The 14,908-nt window shown below is 39.1% G+C and overlaps 1 protein-coding gene across 16 annotated transcripts in view; it reads left to right on the top strand.

Moving 5' to 3' along the window:
• The window catches only part of SVIL (supervillin), a 146,782-nt gene that overhangs the window by 39,781 nt on the left and 92,093 nt on the right, over positions 1–14,908 (top strand). Inside the window, exons 1-2 of one of the 16 annotated variants that reach the window (XM_074833179.1) lie at positions 939–1,596; positions 2,567–2,670. The exons of 14 other annotated variants lie outside the window; for them this stretch is intronic. The gene's annotated coding sequence lies outside the window, so the exon portion shown is untranslated. Of the gene's footprint in view, positions 1–938; positions 1,597–2,566; positions 2,671–14,908 lie in introns of those variants that run through there. One more of the 16 variants, XM_074833186.1, reaches the window with a different exon arrangement.

The following is a 14,908-nucleotide window of genomic DNA, read 5'->3' as shown; positions in this document are numbered from 1 at the left end:
CTTCTTCCCCTTTGAAGTACCAGCGTTTCTGTACTGCACTGGAGTATAGGAGTCTTTGTATTGGCAAGACTGAGGAGATGTTAATAATAATTGTTTAAAAAAACCCCAAACCTTTATTTGCGTATACTTACGTACTTGCATTGTGCGCTGTTTCTTTGCACTGTGAGGAGAACCATAAAGATGATGCTGCTCACATGTGTTTCACTGGATCCAAACCTATATCTTTTTCCAGAACAGTGTCACTGTACTAGTTTCTCAGGAATTACTGTGCTCTAGTAGTCCTAGTGGTAATTTTCAGAGTTTTACTGACTTGTACAGTTAGTAAACATACATTTTGGAAGCTCCCAGTTCCTTAAGAATTCTTAAATTACAGTTCTCAGCTTCTTTGTGGGAAAATGGTTTTAACTACCTGAAAGGAAACATTGTAATTCAAGGATTTATAACAGTGAGTTCTAGTACTTCTCAAGTGTATTTAAGTTACAGAAAAAATATGCAAGCAATTCAGTGCCTTATGCCTTAATCTGAGACATGGACAGTGCTCCATGAAGTTTATCTCCTTGGTTTCACCCACCTTTTAAATCTAAGCTTGCAGTTCTTGGAACTGTTTGCTTATTTCAAATTGTATGTTTGCATTACAAGTCAGGGCTGATAATTTTTTTTTTTTAGTGGGCATCAAATTCTTAAGCTGTTTTTTAACAGAATAAAATTTCTGTTCCTTAAGATAGTTGTAAGAATACTTGTGCATTTGTTTCAAATTTTTATTAATTGCATTTTATTCTGCTGCATTTGTCTTTGCAGCTTTTAATTTCTCGCAGGAGCAGGACTAAAAAAGTTTTGGATGGGGGAAGCAAAAAGGACAGACCTGCAAGATAGAGTTGACAGTATAATTGGATTTGAAGCAGCTACAGGCTGGGACTGTTGCAACAGCTGATTTGATCCTTCTGAGTTTCAAGAGCTATTTATGGCAGATTAGCTGTATCAAAGCTCTACTGTTCCAACCATAAAAGGTTGGTCCTATGTGAAGTTGCCACACTGCATTTGGCTTAGTCCTCTGAGGTTGGAGAGCCTATAGCTTTTTATGTGGATAAATCCAGTGATGGATGGAAATACTAAGGGCAGATCAAGGAATAACATTGTTGAGGATTTCAGATGGCAGCGAACTCTTAAAAGAAGATTTTCACTAATAAATTTTTTGCTCTAATGTTTGGAATCAGCACTTGGATATAGCTCCTGCATATTTACTGCATTTGGTGGACGCATGCTTTTAGGAAAGCACTGTTCTAAATTTATCTGACTTATCTGAATCATCTTGACTGCACATGTACTTGCCAGCCTTGCATGTTGATATTTTGAAACTTTTGTGAAGTCACTTTTCTGTTTTCTTAGCGGGTGAGTGTTAGGTCCTTTGGAAAGGAATCTTAGCTGAAGTGAGAAACTTCTTTAAAACAAGAATTATGAGGTACCTGGCTGAAGAGAGCTTCAGGCATTATTGGTAACTATTTTGAGAAGACTTTGACCCGTTCTGCTGCATCTGTACCTTCTTTCTTTCCTCCCTTGTGTAAAGGCAGACAAGTGGATTTTTTACAGGATTCTGAAGTAAGTAGCACCTCATTGGGGGAACTTGCACGCAGTCGCTCTAGACAGTTGTTTGAGAATATTTGTGGCTTTGTCAGATTGAAATGTGAGTGAGTTTATTCCAGCCTGTGCATGCCAGTCATTCAGCCTTCCTTAAGGCGTTTTGTGTTTTTATTCTCGTGGTTTTGCTTAGTGGATGAGTTCATTCTGCTATGAATGGAAAGTCCTGTTACTGATTGGTTTGTGTGTGAGGTGTCTCTCTTATCTTTTTCCATTTTAATGCATTAACCTTAGCCACAGTACTACATGCAGCTATGAGAACACTTCTATGAAAACAAAGTTTTTCAGTAGTAGTTTTCTCCTGTGTTTAAGAAGTTATATGAACACCCGTGAATACTGTTGCATTGGAGAATTTTGTATTTTGAGACTTGGAGTGTTCTGAAGAAAGCTTCCTCTGACTTTCCATTCTCTTATTTTTAAACATCATCAGGACACCATAGGTGAAAGTTACTGGCACTGTTTTACCTTCCTGTCCTGCAGCAGTATCAGCTGTTAAAGTGGGGGAGCATAAGGAGTGGGGTCAGAGGGGAAGAGGAGGTTCCTTGCTTCAAGGATGTTCCAGGTGTTGTATTTTAATCTCCAGAAACATAAGAATAGTGTCCTTGCCAAGGAAATAAATTTTCTGGTTTTCAGTTTCACTGTCAGGAACTAGCAATTTAAGGCCATCTTCCATTTTCTTTGGATTACAAATCTGTATTTCTCTGTCAAATGGATCTAGAATTTTTATTCTGAATTATCTAAACCTGTGTTTTAGCCTAGACAATGCCAGAAGACAGAACATGTCTGGAGAGTTATTGTTTAAAAACTACTTTATCAGTTTAAGGAAAGAAATACTTTACTGGAATAAAACTCCTCATATATTTAATCTTTCTCGTACAGATCTTGTTAGATATACATTTAAATACTTACCTCTGTCTACATATTTTTATAGGAGATTGAATCCTTCTACCTGCAGAGGAAGTGAGGGTTAGGAAGAAACTGCCCAATCAATATCCTCCTTCAGATAGCCTGTTAATTTTTGTCTTGGATTAACAGGTGTGTACTTCAGTTTGGTACCTGACTTTAAAATGTTTTTACATTGCTTCCAGTAAAATTAGTATTTTTAATAGGCATTCTTTTTTATGTGATCTACTTTTTTTTACTTGCTACTTGCATTTTAAAAAGCAAATTGACATAAATTGCTCCACCATTTTAGCATGCCTGTGTTGTGCTCCTATAAACTTGTTAGAAAATGTCAAAGCCTTAAAACAGAGCATAAAGACATCATATATGGAAGTTAGATACCCCAAAGCCTGCCAAGAGCAGAAAGATACTCTTAGAGCCTTTAACTTGAGTTTCAGGCTCAAATGCGCTAAGGGTGTAATGCAGGAAACATTCTGATTAATGGGAGGTAACAGTATCAACTCCTCTTCGTGCAGCAGATGCTTCAACTTGTTGGAACCAGTAAACTTTCTTCCCTGTTATCTCTGGGGGATTAGTTAGTCAATTTAAGCGTTAATTCAATGATGCTTTGTCTTGATTGCATTGCTAAATTACATTCTTGGCAAAAATTTCCAGCAGGAAGGAGTATTTCACATTTCTAGGAGCTTTATTCAGAAGGACTACAGCTTTGTACTTGGTGTTTCTTTGCTAAATAAATTCCTTATATTTGATAGTTTATATGGGATAAAGGTAGTGGGGACAGGCAAGCAGTTTTAATCTATGTCATTTTTACTTTTACACAGAGATTACACTATATCTGTACATAGAGCTTCTCAAAACTGTCTAGTTGAGGAAAAGTGAAACGGCAGTACACATTTCTTCACAGTGAGTCAAGGTAGACTCGGAGTTGGTGGAGTTGAGCCATTTGTGACCAAGACATTTCCAGACAGGTCGGAGGTATCTTTTGCTGCCTTTCTGTGTGGAAAAGGATATGTGCATTATACTGCATGCATCGTAACACATGATGAGCTGAGGTTTCTCACTTGTTTAGATTGATGTTGATGAAGTGGTATGAAAGCTTTTTATAGTCTCAGTACATTTGTTTATGCAAAACACTATCAAGAACCTGTAGAATTTGTGGTTTCTGGGTTTGTTTTTTTTAAATGCAACACTATCATTTTCCTTGTGTAGGACATGTTTGCAAGACTGGCTCTTGTTTATGAAGCCTTTCATATGATGAACATAGGTGAAAATTGCACAAGCTTATTTAATTTAAATTACCATTGTTGGAGTTCATATTTGTTCCCCAATGTGTTAGCTGTTGTGCATGGCAATTTCACTACAATTTTAAAGAGGCAAAAGCTCTGGAATAGTTTGCAGTTACAGGGTGGCTGAGATTATTCACTTTGCAGAGGCATCACGGTTCACAGTGAATGCATAGACTTCTGTTTCTCCATGGAAAAGCCTTCATTTGGCATAATGGGAGGGAATAGTGTGCTCTTAAAAGAGGCAGGGGGCAAAATGCTCTCCACTAATTAATTTGCTGGTTTTGCTACTTCCCCAACTAGGCAGTTTAGAGTTAACAGGCACATTGGATAGTCGTGATTTTTAATAAGCAAAACATGTCCTAGTTGGAATCTGCCTTAAGCAGATAAGAATGCATTGGGTAACTGGTGATAAAAATGCTTCTGATGTCACTTACTCATGTGATGGTGTGTTGAAGGGAGTCTTTCAGTAGACAGGGTAGAGCAATTATGCATTAAGTCTCTGCTGATTTATTTGGATTTAGTTTATGGGATGGGCTGTCTTTGCTCTAATGATGCCAGTTTTCAGAGTTTAAAAAAAAAAAAAAAAAGTAATCTGTAAAGTAAGACTTCAAAGACCCAGATTAAAATAATACAGATTTCTGGGATTGTCTCTTTTCAGGTATACAAGAAAACATTATGATGAATTTGGACATGAAGCATCATGTGTTGTAATAACTAAGGCCAAGTACATTTCTAAAACAACTTAAGGCTCCATCAGACTGTTACACAGGAAGTGTGTAATTTCCTGACAGAACTGAGCTGTTTGATGCCAAAATCTGCCATGCTGTTACTAGTGGTCTGTTACAAAGGAACTGGATTCAGGTGTTAGCCAAGAGATTGTGTGCCGAAGTACTGTGAGAAGTTAATAATACTTCTATGGAGTTAATGACTACCAAATGTGCTCCTCATGGCTTATACCTGTAAAACTCTTGGCAGTCAGCAAAGATCTGCAGGATTTCATTCTTGTTCTATCATATCAGCCTTAGATTTAGACAAAATTGCTGTCTATTCTCTAAAATATAACAAAGCTAGCACTGTCCCCTATTAACTTGCTGCAGAAGGAGGGAGGAGTGTGGATTAATGTTTCAAAACAGTTGCACCAAATGATCTAAGCAATATGCAGGTCGTCTGTTCATTACATGTGACTTTTTCAATCTTGCCCTTTCTGACAAGAAGCCCAATTAAACCTCAGAGACAGCTAGAACAACTCTTTAACGTTTAGAAAATAGTTGCCCCAACTGTTTATATTAGAGTGAAAAATGGGCAATATTTCAATGTCATTTTCCATTAAGTGCCAACTGGCCCCAAAACCAAGGTGAGATCCTGCTGGAAGCAACATTTCAGGCAGCTATTGGCACTCCAGTGGTGACTAGGGGTTCATAATGCTAACCCTGTAGCCACAGGTTAGCTCTAGGAGTTGAGAGATCTGGGTTGACTTGGCTTTGGTGTCAGTCATCATAACACCTGCCTGCCTTCAGTTTCCAATAAAAAGAACTTGCCTGACTTGTTAACACAGGCAACTGGAGTTGAACAACTGCGGCAGTTGTTGCTCCAGCAGCATTGGATTTCACTTTTTCTTCCTCTTCATTGTGAAGACAAGTAGCCATTTTTTGCAGTGAGTAAAGCTAACCTGGAATGATATATCTGTAATCAAACCATCCAGAGCCTATAACTCATTTGAAAGAAACAGACTCAAGGATTCAGTGTTGGTAATTCTAAGCAACTTGATAGACTCTTGAAGTTGAGGGAAATGAAGCTTACTGCATGCCTTAAAAACCCTAACTGGAGTTAGTTTATACTAAAACTATTTCAAACAAAAAACATATGCTGACTCCCTGGGTTGCACTCAGTGAAAGCTGTGTGAATTGTACAAGCTGACTTTCAAAACATCCTTTTATAGTAAGGGTCGTTTTTGCAAGGAAGCAATCTTTATGTTCATAGCTGGAGGTTGGGTTTCAGAATGGGAAACTTAATTTTATAACTCTAAAATGAACTCAAGTCTTTAAAGGCTGCGTTACAGTTACAGGTTTAAATACCAAATTCTCAGGTTGAGGTTTCTCATCTTTTCTTACTTTAATTATTCTTACTAAATTATCAGTGGGGAAACATTAGTAGGAAAAAACCTATACCACATAAAATAGCATAGAATACATTTTGGTTAGAGCTCTACATACTAAGATATACTGATTATCAGTACACAGATATTGAAAGCTATGCTACAAATGTAATTGTGGCAGATGCAATTTTGATGTTGTCAAAATGCATTTGTCAGTTTGTGCGTGCAAATATTGGGAGTTACGGGTGTTTTAACAATTGCTTTGTTAGTATTTGGGGCTGGGTGACTCCTGCCACTCAGCCATTTAAAACTGAACTGAGCAATTAACACAAAAATGTTCCTGCACCTCTGCAAAAAATCAAGAACATTGCACTTTCAGTCAACCTTAGCCAACTGTACTGAGAATGAAGAAAACCATTAGAAGTTATTTTGTGGTCAGTTCTGCTGATATATAGCAATCATCTAGAATTGTGCTTCAACTGGTTACAGTTATTTTGTACCTGAAACGCTAGTGAATCAGAACACTTCTGGAAGAAATGTATTCTCTTTGCAAAAATTGTTTGTATTTGGTGTGTGGACAACTTTGATATTTTTTCCGTTGTTGAAATTTCTAGAAGGGATAAGGGTCTTTTGGCTTATTAAGATCAAGAAAGACTAACTGAACTAACCATTGGCATGTAGGAATCTACACCAAGTCTTCATCTAGCTACTGATTGTGGTGTGTATTTGAAGAGTGACCTGTCCAGCCAGAGATCTCACAGAGATGGGAATGGGATATTTAAGCTGTAGCAGACTTGGTTAGGTTTGGTTCTTTGAAAGAGTAGCAAAGAATTGGTTGTCTTGAAGTATCTCAGAGCTCAGGAGAAGAGATTTGATGATCATATGCTCACATGTAGCATATCGTGCCCCATAAAAGAGATAAGTGTTCAGCTCAGAGCAACTCTGGTAACTTAGAGCTGTGAAGTTAAAAAAGCTCCCATACATGCAGATGGTTGGCATTTCTTTTCTGACCAGAGGCTGGAAGCCTTTGCTAATCAGTCATTAGATGAAGTCACAACACTTTATGTGTAAGGGTTCTGTTTAGGTGGGCACAGGAAAAATGATCCCTTCTGGCACTTACTCAGAGCCATAAAGGCTTAGTTCTTTCAGTGTTAATCATGTTTCTGGCTATTTGGATTATGTATATTTGCTGGCTATAAGGATTTGTAATGGTTGAGTCAAAGGAGAAAACATAGCATCAACACACTTCAGTCCAACATTTTGCTCTCTGAGCTAGTAATGTGTATCGGGCATATTAACTAGGAGGATTTGTAGCAATTACTAATTGTAGAAGAACATAAATTCGTCAATAAGACACTGTGTTCTTCACAGCTGCAGTGCTTCAAACAAAGGAGGTCAAGAGCAGCCTTGCTGTTCACTTGCTTGCAGGCTGGTGTTTAGAGCTGTCTTGAAGTGGGTTCAGGTTTCAGGCTGGTGAGTTTCAAATTCAGGTCTCCCCATTTCTTTTGGAAATACCTAGGCAATTCGGACACCATTTGATGAGGCCAGTCACATTCTTTCTTACTACTGTCAGGAATGATGGTTGTTGTCCACCTAAGTTAGACACTCAAGCACACCTACTGGATCATGTTCCTGCACATGTTTAAGGCTAGGGATACCAACTTCTTATGACCGCTTTAGACAACTGATGGTTTGGCTGGCAGGTGGGAATAGTGGAAGTGGCCACCTCGCTTTAAAATACAGGTTTAGGAATCCCTCTCACTTGCCCTCCCATTCCCAATTTGCTCCTGAACCACACTCTCCATGTGTGTCCATTGGTTACATGGCCACACAGATCGAGGAACTGCTCTGGCTGAGAACTTTTTTCCCTTTGCTTTCTAGCCCTGTGGCTTCCCCAGTCCTGCTCACGTTGGCCATGCCAGTGTGGGTGCTGATTTAGTGGGGTGGGAGGAGTTGGGGTTTGAAAAGTGTGGGAGTGAGAATGAAGGACAGGTGAGTAGGGAACACTGTTGGCTCTAGTTAGATGGCAGGAGAAGTGACAAAAACTGGGAGTCCTATGAGCTGTGAGGTACCTCAGTGCTTTGCATTGCTTTAACTACATCAGGTGGAATGTCAGCATTTAAATGTTAGTGACTTGAGGTCTGTCATACTGTGTTCACGATACCCATGGTTTACTTGATTTAGAGGCTTAAATAAACCATGGTAAAGGCAGGTAGGATAACCTGTTGTGAGAGTGCTATGTTAATATTCTTATGCCAAAGAGAACTCCTCTCTTATTTTAACACACCATATTGATTCTTGGACCAAACCTACTGCTGTTTCTTCTAGTCCAGTGTTATAATTGCCCAGTTATCTACTTGCCTCTGTGTGATGCTTCTGAAAGAGTGTTGTGGGGACTTAAGTCTGAACAGTCTTCTACTTGAAATTAGTTCTGCACCTTTCATTTGAGAGATAAGTAAACTTTTGTCTTGATTTACAAAGGTTTATATACTGCCAATGCTGGGTTGTTTGGACTTAAGTAAAAATAGGTGGAAGTAAAGCTAGGGCGTAATTTTGAAGTGCAGCTACAAAAGACTTACGTTTGATACCATAGGAACTTTACAGTTTGATTGAGGCCAGCACACAAGTAGCTGGTTTATAGTGAAACATTAAACGGGTAAGTATTTCTGAATTAAACCTAGGGCCAGTAATTGAGCAGACTTTTATGAGTGACTTGCAATTGCCTGTGATGACACGAGACTGGATGCAGAAAATTAAATTTAATGACAACACGACTCTGTGGAAGTAATTGTCAGGAAAAAAAGTGACTCCATGCAAATTCCTCTTGGCAAACACTTAAGATAAATCAAGAACTATTAGGCTTAGTTGCCCTGGCTTGTCTTCCTGGCATTGCAAGCAGCCTTCCACGGCAGTCAATTTGCTCCCTATGCAAAATTTTGGAGGGACAGAGAGAGGCGTGAAAGTAGGAGTTGAGAGAGATTGAGGATTAGGGACCAGGCTTTGAGACTGAAGCCTAGAGCTGGTTTCAAGGAGAACCAAGGGAAGTGCTTAGAGAAGAGGAGCGCTCTCATGCTTTTGTTTTTACTGTCTTGATTGGATAAATGGGCTAGTTTAAACAGGATCTTCGGGTCACCTCTCTGCTGGGAACAGACAGGGTTGATATGGTGGGATAATAGTCTAAGATTTAATCTGAATATTGCATCATGGGATTACACCCTAGGAGGTGTAAATGACTAGTTCTCAACATTACTTCACTTACATGTCATGTATCCTGACAATGCTTTATTCCGTACCTTGGGATATTTTACTCCTTATTCATAACTTTGATTCAGTGGCTGTGAAAGGCAACCTGCTGCTTGACTGCAGAATGTAACAAATGGTTTGAGTTGAAAACAACTCTGGATTAATTAACACTAATAAATTGCTTCTCTCTTGCAGCATATGACAATTAGTTGAATTACCAAGTAGTTTTCTGGTGTTTGCATTGCTACCACAAACCTGTATTTTTGTACCCCCTATTAACAGGGGAACAAAACTCAGGAGTAGCTGTTGCATATTCCAAGACTGGTAGGCCGAAGCCTAACCATGAAAGCTGATGCAGCTGAAATGCATCCTTCTGCCTGCAAAGGGATGCTGTACTGCAGCTCCTTGCAGGGCAGACGTGCGAGAATCTTCCTGACAGAGGAGTAATTTTGTCAGTTCACTGAGGGTTAAGTGTATTCAGTAGAGTACAGTAAAAAACAATGTAGTTGGTGGTACTGTTCCCATGGCCATCAAGCTGTACTCCCTGTGGGTGGTCTAGCAAGGCAGCCAAGCTCTAAACGTTTGGAAATACTTACATAATTCAGGACCCTGACCCTGGCCAACATGGCTGTATATCCTACCAGAGTATCTGGTGCCAAACAAAAAATGGGCATTCAGCTTTACCCAGCCGATCAAGTTTTTCCCTGTAGCTAAACATCCTCCCTACAACCACCTGCCAAGTGTTGTAACTGTTTAGCTTTGAGGGTTGACAGCTACCCAGACCTAGTTTTGTTGCATGCTAGAGATCTAGCTTGCAAGCCACTAAAAATAAATAAATAAATGGGGGGAGAAAAGTTTTGCAAGGGCAGAGTTGGTTTGGGGCTTTTTCCTCTCCTTTTTGAGCAATTAGAAGAGCAAAAATTGAGCTTTTAGCTCGGGGGTTCTTGAGGTAAATTATTTTAACTTTTTGATGTTTCTGAAATAATAGTAATAATAATAACAAAACCGCCATTCTGCTTCTGAAGGGAATCTCTTGTAAGTGAGAGGTTCCCCTTTCCCCTCTACCACAAAGGATCTATCACTGTTAGGGCAAACAGGCAGCTTCTGACTTTAACAATAGTTCTTTGTGTTTTGAAGACATAGCATAAATTACTCCCTCCCCTCCCCAAAGAAGGCTAGGAAAGCAAAACCAGGCCAAATAGCCTGGTTTCTCTACAGAAGCAAACCAGAAATACTGCAATTCAACCACAGTGATGCTATGGTAGCTGTACCCTGACCAGTGTGCAGGACTGCCTGTAGTGCAAAACTTTTCACCAGGTTTTAGTAAGAAACTGTGATTCTATTCCCAAACACCAGTCTCTGGCCAGAGCTGTGGCCTGGGAGAGCTAGAGGAAGCATCAAGTGAAAAATTGCAAGTGATGATGTTCTGTAAAGCCATTTTATTTATGGTACTTCAAACTTTCTGGACTGGCCAATAGGCCATTGTATCAGTCACAATTTTAGCCTTTCCTTTTTTAAAACAGGATTGTGATTACATCCTTCAGGACTTCTGACCTTTCTTCTTCACTGTCTGAGTTGCTGGTCTCTAATTTCCCCTCCCTTTCCCTTCAAGGATTATACCCTTTTTTATTACTTAAGTTATTCTTTATCTGCATTTCTCTTCCCCTTTTCTCCTGATAACTTTAAGCAGTCTGCAGGCTTCATTTGGAGACACCTTTAAATATTGCATTTGCCAAATGGTACTGTTAGAAATGACTTCCAAATTGAGAGCTTTTCATTGCTTTGTAAATATTTGGAGCAGAAACAGCAGAAACTTTGAATGCTCATTTATGACAGATCAAACCTCTTACCATGTTTGTTCTGAAGTGGTGATGGTGAGGGGATAATCACATAATTGCATCAGTTTTTCTAAGGTAAGGTTTGACAATGCCTTCAGAAAGATCTATTTAAATTCATTTTGTTAGGAAATTTATAAAAGTAGTTCTGAGCTTTCTTGAGATGCCTCTCTGCTGACGAAAGAGAAGCATAGCCAAGGAATAGACAAGAGAAATGACAAATGCTATTTGGCTTTCTAGTTTTGCTTTTCAGTTTGCATGAATATTAGGAGGAAGCTTCTAAATAATTGACTAAAAATACACTTGGCTTAATACATTTAATGTAGTCTTAAATTTCAGATGCCTTACTAACTGTTCTCTAAACATTTGTTACCCAATTCAAGTTCATAAGAGCTTTTGATCTACCTGTACTATGACCTTTTATTGAGCTCTCCTTTCAGAACTGGAGATGCTTTACATCTGGGGATGGTTGGGTCACATATCTGAAATACAGTAATATCCAAGCCGGTGGTTTAAAACTGAAGTGCTGTCACAGTTCTGAAAAAAATGAACAACTGTCAAACAGATTATACATTTTGGTACAGAAGAACTGTTTATGCCTCTTGGTAATGGAATAATGCGTCACAAACTTTATTTAGCTGTTGCAGTGTGCCAGTTTCATCTGACTTATAGCACTTGCTGAAGCAAGCTGACTGTGTGAAATAGTTGTACACATCTCATAAACCCTTTGTGGTTTGGGTGACTGTTCTCTCTTATAAGAGCAGCCTTTGAAGGGCTGGCTGTCGCGTGCTTGGTTTGTAATTGCAGTGGCATGTAGGAGGAACAGGAGGAGATAAGGGAGAAACAGGTTTTATAGCCTAGAACCGATGAGGCCTATGAAGAGGCATCACATCCAGCAGAGGGATTAATAGTCATCCTTAGGAGTAGCGCTCAGATGTCTGCTGTGTCTATTAATTTCTATGAAGCGACCTAGATGGTTGGTCCAATTGCAGACTTGATGCACTTTCTGACAGCATAAAATTGGCTTGTAATAAATATGCTAAGGAAGCAGCAGGAATAATGGAACCTATTTGGGAACTGACATGCCATTGGATTTTCATAAATCCCTGGAAGTGTAATGCTGGCAAATGAATATTCATAAACCAGGCTATTAAAATTTTAAGAGAACCTTGAGGGGGTGATGATGTCAGACTCCAGAGTTAATTATAGAGATGGTAAAATTCCTGCCTAACCAGGCTGAACATGCTCTCACAATAGTTTTTACACAATCCAACAATCAGAGGGAGCCACAGTGTTGGATGTGGGTTCTGAATCTGTTGATATATTCCCTGAACTGAAAGTCTACCAGTGTGGAGAAGAAGAAGTATTTACATCCAGCTACTGTGGAAATAAATCAGCTTCAAGTATTTGACTTACTGATCATTTCTTTTGTGCTAATTTTTGTTACAGAATTGATCACAATTTCTGGCTTGCTTGCCATAAAGTGCCTTGCTGGGCTGGGAAGCATGTGGTGGCTCTCTTGAAAATTGCCAGTTGTTAAATGCAATCTGTAGCATTCATTAGACTTATTAAGGGGGATACTAATGCTACAGTAACTTTACTTACTCAGGGTAGCAATCAGTTTTAAGGATTGTTGCTTTAAGAGACTATTCCTCTCAAAAGAATTATGAAAAATACCTGATTTCTGTTTTGTAGGATAGTGGTATTTTATGATGCTTTCAGAATTGCTGAGGGGTTGGAGAGAGCTACAGAGGTCACAGTTCTAGTCCCGCTTAGAGATTTTTCAGTGCGTTTCTGCTAACTTTTGTTGGTCGTCAGTGTACTCTTATTTTTCCTATTGCATTTTTTCCACAGTATTGATTGAAACTTTAGAAGAAATGCCAAAGCAAATCCCTCATATGTGTTCTTGTAGTGAGTGGTACAATGGGCAAAAACACTGAACAGGATTCTAGCTACCCTGAAATCAGGGTAGTTAAAGTCCTAAATTTTAGGACCTTACTGAAATTAATGTTACTGTTCCACTTCAAATAATACATACTTCCTTTCTTAAACAGAAAGGGTGAAAAGGAAGGACATATTACTGTGTTTCTTGAATCAAGATCTGTAACACAGGACCCTTTTAACAGTGCAACCTGTAGGAGGAAGAGGAACAAAATAATACTTGGACTTTTTCTAGATGTGGTGTAAAGTTAAAATCTAAACCAAACCAAACTAGTAATTTGGTTTGGTCAATGAACTGGAACAGCTGATTACCCCTTCTATTTTGCCAGAGCAAGGAACAGTAAACACTATAAACATAGAAGAAGCAGTTCTTAAATCCCAGCAAAAAGACTGGAAACAGCTACGAATCTCAAAACATGCTAAATAGGATTCCGAAGGTTTGGGAGGATTTAGAAAATCATTCCAACTTGTTTTGAAATTAAAATCTTCCTTCTTAAAAAGCGACTCTTCATCAGTCAGTAAGTCTAATAGAGATGCTATATGGCCATAAAAATGCAAAAAGTCTTAAATTTTGAAATATACTTTATCAGAAATAATGCTCCCAAGAGCTCTCACCAGCTGGGGGAGTGCAACAGGAAATCGCTAATGTCTAGTGAGACATGCTGCAATTTCGAGAGAAGGAGAATCACTTACTAAACTCAGCTTTCAGCAGCCCTTGTAGAGTGACTAAGGAGACAGTGTCAGCTTTTGGGTGTAAAACACAAGCTGCCTTTTTGACAGAGACTTTCAGAGTCCTCTGAGAGGAAAGCATATTTATCGCTTACCTAATCTTGCAGTTTATGTGATTAAGTAAGCATGAATTCTTCCACACCTATTGCTCAGTCTTGAGTCCTTTTACTACAAAGGGACTTGTGCCACAGAAACTGTCTTTACCCCATCCACCTCTTCCCACTTTAAGCTTACCAAAGATGCTTTTAACTGTGTGGCCTCTCTGCATGAGATCAGGCAGGAAAAATAAAAATACACATTTGCAAGATGTTTTTCATGATGGAAAACAAAGTTCAAGACTGTTTTGGATGAGACCCTTTTGAATGTAACTTGCAGGCAGGCAAAGTTGTGTTGATTGCATTCATGTAGGAGACAGCAAGACTGCTTGCCACGGAGGAGGATCTGAACAGAGGAACTGAATAGATGCCAAGCCTTCATCGCAAGTCAGTCCTCTGGGAAGAAAAGCCTTTGTTTGAAGTCCAGACTTTTCCTTAGCAAATTAACTTTTTAGTAGGTATTTCTCTTCTTTCTCCCATAGTTGCCTCATTGTTATGTTGCTATTGTACTTGGTTTTCTTGTCAGAATTGTTCAGACTTTCTAGATGGGGCATCAGCATGAAAAAACCAGACCTGTCTGGTTCAAGAGATCCTTTCGGTACCCTCCCAAGGTAAGCCATATCCACAGGCCTAAGGACTCATATAATCAAATAACCATCCATCAAAGGATGGATGCAAATGGTTTCTGTCATGGAAGCCAGATGAACACTATGGTCTAGAAAGGTTGGAAGTGGGAGACTGGCTTGGTGGTGATGGGCCACGCAGCACCAGTGCTAGGCATCTGCGATGAAGTGGATGTTTTTTCCTCAGCTCAACAGCACTGAGCCAGTGCTGCAGGAGGAGCATAGGGGATAATCCAAGGTAAAGATTGTGCAGAATGTAAACTTTAACTTTTGGAACAAAAGTTCTTTTTCTGAGGAAGATGAAAGTACCTTTAAATAGATACCTCTTCTTTCTGTTTTTCTTTAATGCCTTTTTGTATGGTTCCTGTATCTGACCTTGGCAATATCTGAGAGGAAGGAGATGGGGAAGTAAACCTGAATGGAACTTGATCGAGTCTTTTTTTTTTTTTTTAAAAAAAAAAAAAAAGGAAAAAGAAAAATTGCTGAAAATATGGTAACTTTCCTATCTGGGAGCATTTCTTGG

The sequence above is a fragment of the Strix aluco genome, chromosome 1, assembly GCF_031877795.1.
Source record: "Strix aluco isolate bStrAlu1 chromosome 1, bStrAlu1.hap1, whole genome shotgun sequence".
NCBI lineage: Eukaryota > Metazoa > Chordata > Aves > Strigiformes > Strigidae > Strix > Strix aluco.
Note: the sequence above shows the minus strand (reverse complement) of the source record. Positions and strands in the feature narration are given on the sequence as shown.